The sequence below is a fragment of the Cyrtonyx montezumae genome, unplaced genomic scaffold (genome assembly GCF_038088225.1).
Source record: "Cyrtonyx montezumae isolate F1298 unplaced genomic scaffold, pur_monq_1.0 scaffold_8, whole genome shotgun sequence".
NCBI classification, from domain to species: Eukaryota; Metazoa; Chordata; class Aves; order Galliformes; family Odontophoridae; genus Cyrtonyx; species Cyrtonyx montezumae.
Window position 1 is genome coordinate 10,257,280 of NW_027072089.1, and position 8,406 is coordinate 10,265,685.

At 43.2% G+C, this 8,406-nt stretch overlaps 1 long non-coding RNA gene across 1 annotated transcript; it reads right to left on the reverse strand.

Moving 5' to 3' along the window:
• Positions 1-633: 633 nt before the first annotated feature.
• On the reverse strand, positions 634-2,416 carry LOC136059050 (uncharacterized). Its single transcript, XR_010623182.1, has 3 exons — positions 2,184-2,416; positions 1,602-1,782; positions 634-749 (listed from the first exon to the last, which is right to left on the reverse strand). It is a non-coding gene; the product is annotated as an uncharacterized LOC136059050 (long non-coding RNA).
• Positions 2,417-8,406: the final 5,990 nt, after the last annotated feature.

Here is an 8,406-nt window from a genome sequence, read left to right on the forward strand (position 1 = left end):
GGTGTCAGGCCTTCTAGAGCCCAGTTGGGTGTACCTAAGATGAGTGTGCCCTGTATGAAAACCTTGAGAAGCTGCTGTTCCCTCCTCCATGGAGAATCCCATAGAGCTCTCCATCCTTTATGTGTCTTCATGTGGCTGATGGTGACAGTTTCTCAATGGGTATCTCAGTAAACTCAGGAAGGTTGGATTTCCTGGGACTGGAGGACAGGCTGTAATGGAGATAGCTGGAGATCTCCTAGAAGAGAACTAATCTGTGTGTCAGGGACTATCCTGCAGCGTGGGATGGGATATGCTTGTGAGATGTGAGGTTGCATGCTTTAGTATTTTTATTCCTAAATATCCAGTCATTCTGATAGCTGCTGAGATTGCTTGAATTTCTTCTCAGTGTATCAAAGGAAGGCTGTGGTTCCAAGCTTGCAAGTAGAACCTGTGCCCTATTGGAAAGAAGTAAAATCTGGACACATGAATATGCTTTTGTTCAGCTAGCAGACACTCAAGTTGATGTTTATCCTGCTTTTTGGCCAGCCACAGGAGAACAGGCAGAATGTAATGCTTATCCCTGCCATGTTAACCTACAAAAATGTTTTTGGTAAGTGAGAACTAGCAAATGAGTATATTTTTATTGGATCAGTGGTCATAGTGAGGTGTGTGTGATGTTTGAGAAGCCATATGAGGACCTCAAACATAAACCTTTTCATCTCTTCCAATCATAGCTTGGGCTGTACCCAAGCATCACCAGTGAGTTTAACCTGAAAAGTGGAGATAAACAAACTCTGTGACTTTGTTGATCTGGTAGCTTCTTTTTATTTTTCAACCCATAAAATGTTCCTCTATGAAGTGCACATTTTTTGTTGGAAATATAAGCAGCTGCAAAACTAAAGTATGTAAAAATATCAGGAGGAGATTGACCTTTGTGAAACTTCTAAATAAGCAGTCGGACTTTAAACCTTTTTTTTCCCCTGAAAATATAGGACTAAGTTTAAACACTGGCTCCAGGCAAACTGTTTGAATTGTTCAGCTATCTAAAAATACAGTTTAAAAGCTGCATGTAAAGAGACAAGAAGCTGAAGTAGAAGCAAAGGAAGAGACAGAATGTCAGGGCCTTCGGGAAGGTGTAGCACAAAGACTTCACAGATGTTCCCTTCAAAGAATCCCCTCATCTTCTGCCTCTTGGTGCTGATATTTGATGGAGGGAGAGTGCTGAATGCATCCACGGAACTTAAATAAAGAAAAAAAAAGCTAAAAATAAAACTCTGTGGCCAGGAGACCTGGAGGCAATGAGGGCTAGAAAGAAAATATTAGAATTAGAGAAGATGTTTTGCTTCAGACAACTGTGCTAGGAAGCAGATAGGGGTAAAGAAAACTGCTGTTGGAAATAGCCCCTAAACACGGAAGACCTTGCAAGCACCTTAAATTTTTCCTTGCAAACATGAGATGGCAGACAGTAACAAGACTCATTTTCTTGGCACTGGGCCCGCCGGATCAGGAACTGAGAAAGACAAAAGCTGAAGATTGCAGCAGTGACCCAAGGGGCAAAGCTGATGAAATGGGCTCTTGAATTTTGTTCTCTGAGGCGAAGAAGATTTTGCAAGGCAGATCACCTGATTCCTTGCTCCATGTGCAATCTCTTTTCATTCAGTCACAGGAAGACAGAGATAGTTTATGTGACTTTATAAATGGCTTTGAAAGATTTCTGATCTGCCTTTAATTGGGTTCCCATCCAGTCTTTCCCTGCTGTTCCGCATGAAACGTTGCTTTGTGACATACATTTCCTCTTCCTTTCTGTAGAAAAGGAAAAGATGAAGATCAAGTTATTTCTGAATAACAATGTCTAGACTCTATCACTGGACTCCTTCCAAAAACATCTGAACAGGTCATAGCTGAAGCGGGTGTAAACTGGCACAGCTGCACTGGCTTTGTCCTAGTTATTCTGATGGAGGCAGGTGAGGATGTAGCACAGATTAACCCACACCCTCCTTGGTCCCTGTGTTCTGGCAAGGGATTTGATGAGCTTTGATCAGGCTTACTCATTTTGGGGTGCACAGAGTGATGGTTTAAAGTGAGAAATTATGAATGGGCTTTAAGTGCACGACCTGATGTCTAGACTATTATTTGCACATAATCTTCAGCCTTCCACATAGGCATTGTTTATGTTCTTCTTAATGCTTTCCTCCCGTTCTTACCTCTGCGTTGCACTGCATGCTGTGTCCATGTCTGTGTCTTCAAGGGATGCATGCAGGGGTGATTTGGGATTGCAGAAATTGCTGCAAGCACACCACATGACTTTGTGCTTTATGCCTTCTCTTTCTTCCTTCTTCCTCCTCTCACCATCCTCAACAACCTTTGGTTTGAAGACAACACCATCAGCAAAGACTTATGAATCATCTAATTTGGGAAGAAAGACTTCAATTGCTTTTCATAATCATCTGCTCTGTCATCACTGACTACAGAAGAAACAAAACACTGTCAAGATTTACCTTCATGCTCCTACAAACAATCTGATCATGCTGTTTGTCTGCTGTTGAAACAATGATGCATATGTCAGGTGGGAGAGAGATGGGGCCAACCTTTTTGCCCACAGTTTTACAGTGAATCTTCTCATCTTAATACGTGTTCATTGCCAACATTGTACAGGTCTCGGCACGTAGTGCTTCATCACAACCTTGCTTACTCCACTTCAGTTGGAGGAAGAAATCCCTTCCTTGTTAGCTTTGGAAAGGTTTGGGTTCTGTTTGAAAGTGTTTTGTATTAAAACAAAACAAAACAAAATGGAGAGGAGGCGAGATAAAATTGTGGCTGACAGAGCTGAAAATAATGTTTTTTTTCTCAAGGTACCTAAAGGCATTTTGCATAGAAAGACACAAAAGGCAGATTTCCCAACCTTGATTTTGCTTCAGATGATATCCTTCGTTAAGCAGTTGAATACATTTTAACTCTGCAAACTGCTGAAAATGCCAGAAATAGAAAAAAATTACACGGGCCACAAGTTGCCCTGTTGCAGAGGGAGGGGGAGACACAGTGACTAAGATCCATCTGTGGCCTTCCTGCTTGAGGCTGGGAAGTGTGATGCTGCAGGGAGGCACGTGCACACCATGCAGGATTGTACACGTGGCCATGTTATTGCTATGTCAGCGATGTGCTGCTGATGGTCAGCCTAGACAAGGAGCAGAGAGGATGTGACAAAGTTATGATTTCCTGAGTAGTTTCAGTTCTGTGCAATTCTCTCTCTTTTGAATGTCTGATTTAGCAAAAAAGCTGCTGAGGGAGAAGACACCCCAGAAGAGCTTGCCTGAATATTAGTGGAGTTGGAGTTTCTGCCATTTGGCTACCAATTTTAATAGAAGTTGATGTGGTTTGGAGAGTCAGTGGTCATTTAGCTTTTGTTGGTATGCCTGATCACAGCCCTGAGCAGGTAGGGAACCAACGGATCCCTCTCTCTTTGCTTCCTAATAGCTTAATAAATAGTGCGATGAAACACGAGGGTGTATTCTTTTAGATGTCTGTAAACAATGCCTGAAATCTGAGACATGGTCTGTAGACATGATGCTGATACTTCCAACAGCGTTTAACCCCTGCCATTGCCAGATCCCCCTCAAAGCACTCACCTTTAGAAGGAGCTTGCTCAAAAGCTGACTTGGCTTTTCTCTGCTGCGTCCATGTATCTCAGGAGGCCTTTCCAGTGCCACACTGCAGCGTGCACAGGAGGCTGGAAGCTGTGCCCAGCTGCACGTTCCATCTTTGAACTTCCTACCCTTGCTGCAGCTGGGCCTGCCCTGTCTTGCTCCTGCCTACTCACCTTGCCTATGTCCCAGTCCTCTCCTCCCTTATCTCTGAGCTGCCTCCTCCTGTCACGCATACGCCTACTTAGGCATGCCAGGTGTTTTGTAGTTAGGAGGCTGAGACCTGGGTTTCTTCAGGTCTTTCCTGCCTCACATGGGGAACAGAGAGAAAGGATTGCACAGGACTTCCTAGTGATCTGGGGGAAGCAGGAAGCACCCAGACCTTCCCCAGAAGGCAGAAGACCTCTGCAACCTGGCTCCCAGGGAGTGCAACCCATGATGCTCTGGGTGGGCATCATGAGAAGCTCAGGAAGAGAAAGTTGCCCTGATCCCAATGTACAAATGCATGTGTGGATCTGATCCTTTCCACTTGCCCTGGACCAAATTTCTTCTTCTTTGCAGCTTTCCCAGACCCTGAACACCCAAGGGTCCCTGAACTGTATCAAAAAGACCTTTCCTCTTTTCCTGAGTTTTTGTTCCACTCTACTCTACATTGGTGCAACCTCACCTCAAATACTGTGTGCCGTTTTTGGGGACCACAATGTCTTACAGACATAAAACTACTAGGGAATGTCCATAAGAGGGCAATGAAGATGGTGAAGGGTCTAGAGGACAAGAAGTACTAAGAGCTGCTGAAGTTCCTTGGGTTATTCAGCCCAGAGCAGAGGAGCTGAGGGGAGGCCTCATGGTGGCTGCAGCTCCTCACACTGTCACTCTGGTGACAGTGGCTGGGCCTGAGGGAATGGCATGGAGCTGTGTCAGGAAGGGTAGCTGGGGTTAAGGACAGGGTGTGCACCACAGGGCAGTGGGCATGGGTCGGGCTGCCCAGAGCAGTGGACATGGTCCTGAGTGCTGGAGTTCAGGGTGTGTTTGGTCAGCACTGTCAGTCACTGGATTTGGATTTCAGGTGGTCCTGTGTGGAGCCAGCCAGGAGCTGGACTCCAAGATCCTTATGGGTCCCTTTCAACTTTCTGTGATTCCATGATTCCTTCAATACAGCCCCATGTACAACCAGTAGACCTTCCTTGCAAGAATTTGGATGTTTGCTTCACTTCTGATAAACATCTCTGAGCGTCCTGCTTGTACCAAAGTGCCCCAGATATCAATTAGTGGGTGACAAATGACAGCAAGGAGCCTTTTTTTCTTTTCCTCTTTCCCCTCCCTGGGTTTGTGCCCAGGGTAAGGATGAGTGACTGCTGTCATCCTTTCATCCCATCAGCCTGCAAATGGGCAGCAAAAAAAAGGAAATCTTTGAACTGCTCTGCATGCCCCTGCAGGCTGTAATTTTTCATGACAGTACAGCTTGCTTCTATCTACAGAGCACCCCCTTGTCTTCTAGTATTAAAGGATCAGAAGGTGTTTTGCTCTAAGTGGGATAAAAATCAAGAGTTTGAAGGCATCTGTGGCATAGTTTGATTAGTGGCTCTTGTCAGTTTTTTTACAGAGTAACTTTATTACTTGGAAGTTGTTCATTAAGAGATTACACTTTGCTTTGGTCTCTGCTGTTTGTTTGTTTGTTTATTTTTTTATGTTATTAAATATTTTCCAAAAGTTCTCTCATTGATTTTGTAAAAAAAAATTGATTACAAGCATTTAGTAGTCAACACTTGAGCACTTCCTATTGAATATATCGAGTTGCATTAGACTTAAATTTCACCTAGTCATGCCTTAACACAGTTAATTTGAGGCTTTATTGGGGCTATTTGTGTGCCCTCAAAATTTAAGTGAAACTTAAAATCAATTGATGGTTGAAAATGGAGACATTAAAGCACCTGGGAGCCAAGGCAAGTTCTCCTGCTCATTCCCAGAGGCACTGATAGGAAGCCAAGTGTGCTCAGGTCTATGTGAAAAGTACCTGGGCAGCAGTGTGGTTTGGGAGAAAGGGGAAGGACTTTCACTTTTAGCCTAGTGGCCATTGGAGAAAGTAGCTCCATAGCTCCCACTTCTTGAAGAGAGTCCTAACTACCCCTCTTTATTCACATATAGTACTGTTTTTCAGGTGTTCACTTTTAGGGTGTTGGCTTTTGGTTTTTCAGTACTCTGCAATATATACAGAAAACTCTGTGGATGTTCCTGACAAACAAATCCATGAGCAAGAATATTCTCAGCTATTGTAAACATTTTTTGGTGAGGAGATGGTGAAAAATTGTGGCTAGAAATGCCAACGTTTATGCTGAAATAGTTTTAAATAGTCTTGTGTACAGTCTATGCATAGGCTAAGCAATGAGTTTCAAAGTGTTTAGTAAGATATTTGACAGCATTCACAATTGAAGACCTACTGTTGGATTTACTTTGGAAAGCAGGGGCATTTTCCATGTGTTTTTAGTATTTGTCTACTAACTATGCAAGCACTCCTTCACAGTGTTTTCTTCATAACTGAAGATTATTTCTGTAAGCAGGAATTAGCATGAATACTCTAACTGGTCACACATTTAAATACTGAGGAAGATACTTGATTTGTATGCATAGTAGCTATTTATGTGATTACACTGGGTGTAGTAAGTGTGTTTAACTTGGAAAAGCTATCTTCAGAGAAGGACCGTTACCACTGGTTAGTCCATATTTTGGAGAGTGGATATAAAGAAGGTTTCACAACTGCATTTTTTCTCATCCTGGGACTGGAGAGGGATCACCATGTTCTTAAGAGCACAGCAACGATAAAAGCAGTATACATTCTGTTTCTCTCTCTGCTCTTGCAAGTCCCTCCCTGGTTACAGTCCATTTCTTTGTATTCTTCCTGCAGCTCCAGCATAATGGAATGTGGCTTTGTACTCAGTACTCCAGGTCATGCTGACACTATGTATGTGCTGAAGATATATCTGCTCATCATCATACAGCAAGACTGCCTTGTTACTGCACTGACACAGCATGAGTGTAGAAGAAATAAAGAACTGGGTTTAGGAAATAATTCTGCTGAGTGTTAGATCAATTTTGTACAAGAGTTTTATGGTAAATATGGTAAAATCATTATGGTTGGAAAAGACTACTAAGATCACCTAGCCCAGCCATCAACCCACCAACCCCATGTCCACTGAACCATGTCCCTCAGTGCTACATAATGCATATTTCATGAACACCTCCAGGGACAGTGATTCCACCACCTCACTGAGCAGCCTGTTCCAATACCTCGCCACTCTTTCAGATAATAAATTTTACCTAATATCCAACCTGAACCTCCTCCTATCGCTAGTGATCCTGTAGAAGAGGCCAACCCCCAACTTTCAGACAGTTGTAGAGAGTGATAAGGTCTTCTCTGAGCCTCCTCTAGAATACAGAAAAATAAATAAATTATATTAAAAAACTATCCCCCTCAAAATTCATTTTTAGGGGCACTGTCCTTTTCTAAAGGACTAAAACTGGAGCAGGGAGGAGTTCTGCTTAGTGGGAGTTTTGACTGGTGACCAACATCTAATTGCCATGAAAGTCAATGGGACTTAAGCTCCACTGAAAATCCCTCTCCAAGATCTATCTACATCTGCAGTGAGCTCAATGCTTCCTAAACCCTGGCCCATCACATCTGTGAAGATCCACCATATTTTTCCATAGGAATGTTTCCATTTGTGGCAGGAGAAGGGTTTCTGGCCTCATCACAAGAGCTGTATAGTAAGAGGGAGTCTTCTTCTGTAGTTGCTCTGTAACAATAACTGGGTCATGTTATTTCCAGGCTTCCAGTTTCAAAGCACCAATGAGATGAAAGGCACTGAGACCTCTCTCCTTGGCACTTACTGCCTCATTGTAATGACAAGGTTTCAAACTTCGAGGCAAGCACGCTGGTTTTTAGAGGGAAATAGAAGTGTATGAGATACCTCCTACCCTGCTGCTCTCTCTGCAAGTTTGGGACTCCCTACGATAGGAAGAGAATGGTCACATTCCCTCCAAGACACAGTGAACAGCATGTGGTGTCAGTAGGGGCAGGTGAGGCACAACTTTAGCTGGTGTGCTTTAGTGAGCCGACCTACACCACAGCAGGCAAAGTCTGGAAACAACCCTATAGCCCCTTGCTTGTGTTTCCACTCCTGCTAGAGTGCAAATTCCTTTTGCTGTGGCGCAGAATAAACACACCTGTGTTCTCTTCTTGCCTTAGCATTTCATTTTGCCCCAATGAATAACAGCAAAACAGAAGAGAGAGCTTTGTGGTTTAGGAAGCTGACAGTTATTAAAAGTAAAGTTTACAAAAAGGCAAGGTGGAGGAAGGGGAATTCTGACTAATCCCTGATATGCATGGAATGTTGTCTAATATGAGAAAGAACAGAGCTCAGTGTTTCTTTAATTACAATTTAAGAGTTTTGTTATTTGAAAATAATTGTTTGTAGCTGTTTTACTTTTCTTAGCTGGGGCAGTTTGGATTGACAGCTCTGGAATGAGCAGAGTTGCATAAATGTGCAGAGGTTTCCTGGCCAGCTACAGACTTTGTACTGATTTTTATCGTAACTGAAATTCTCACCTGACATTTGTACTAGCACATCATGTAGTCTGCAGTAATGCAAACATAATTCATTCCTACCAAATGTTCTCCAGTACATCACTTTGGAAGGAAGGCGTGCAGCCATGTTGAGCCTGTGGACACAGCAACGAGAAAAATAACACCTCTGATTTAGTGAAACATCACAAATGCCAGGTCAGCTTC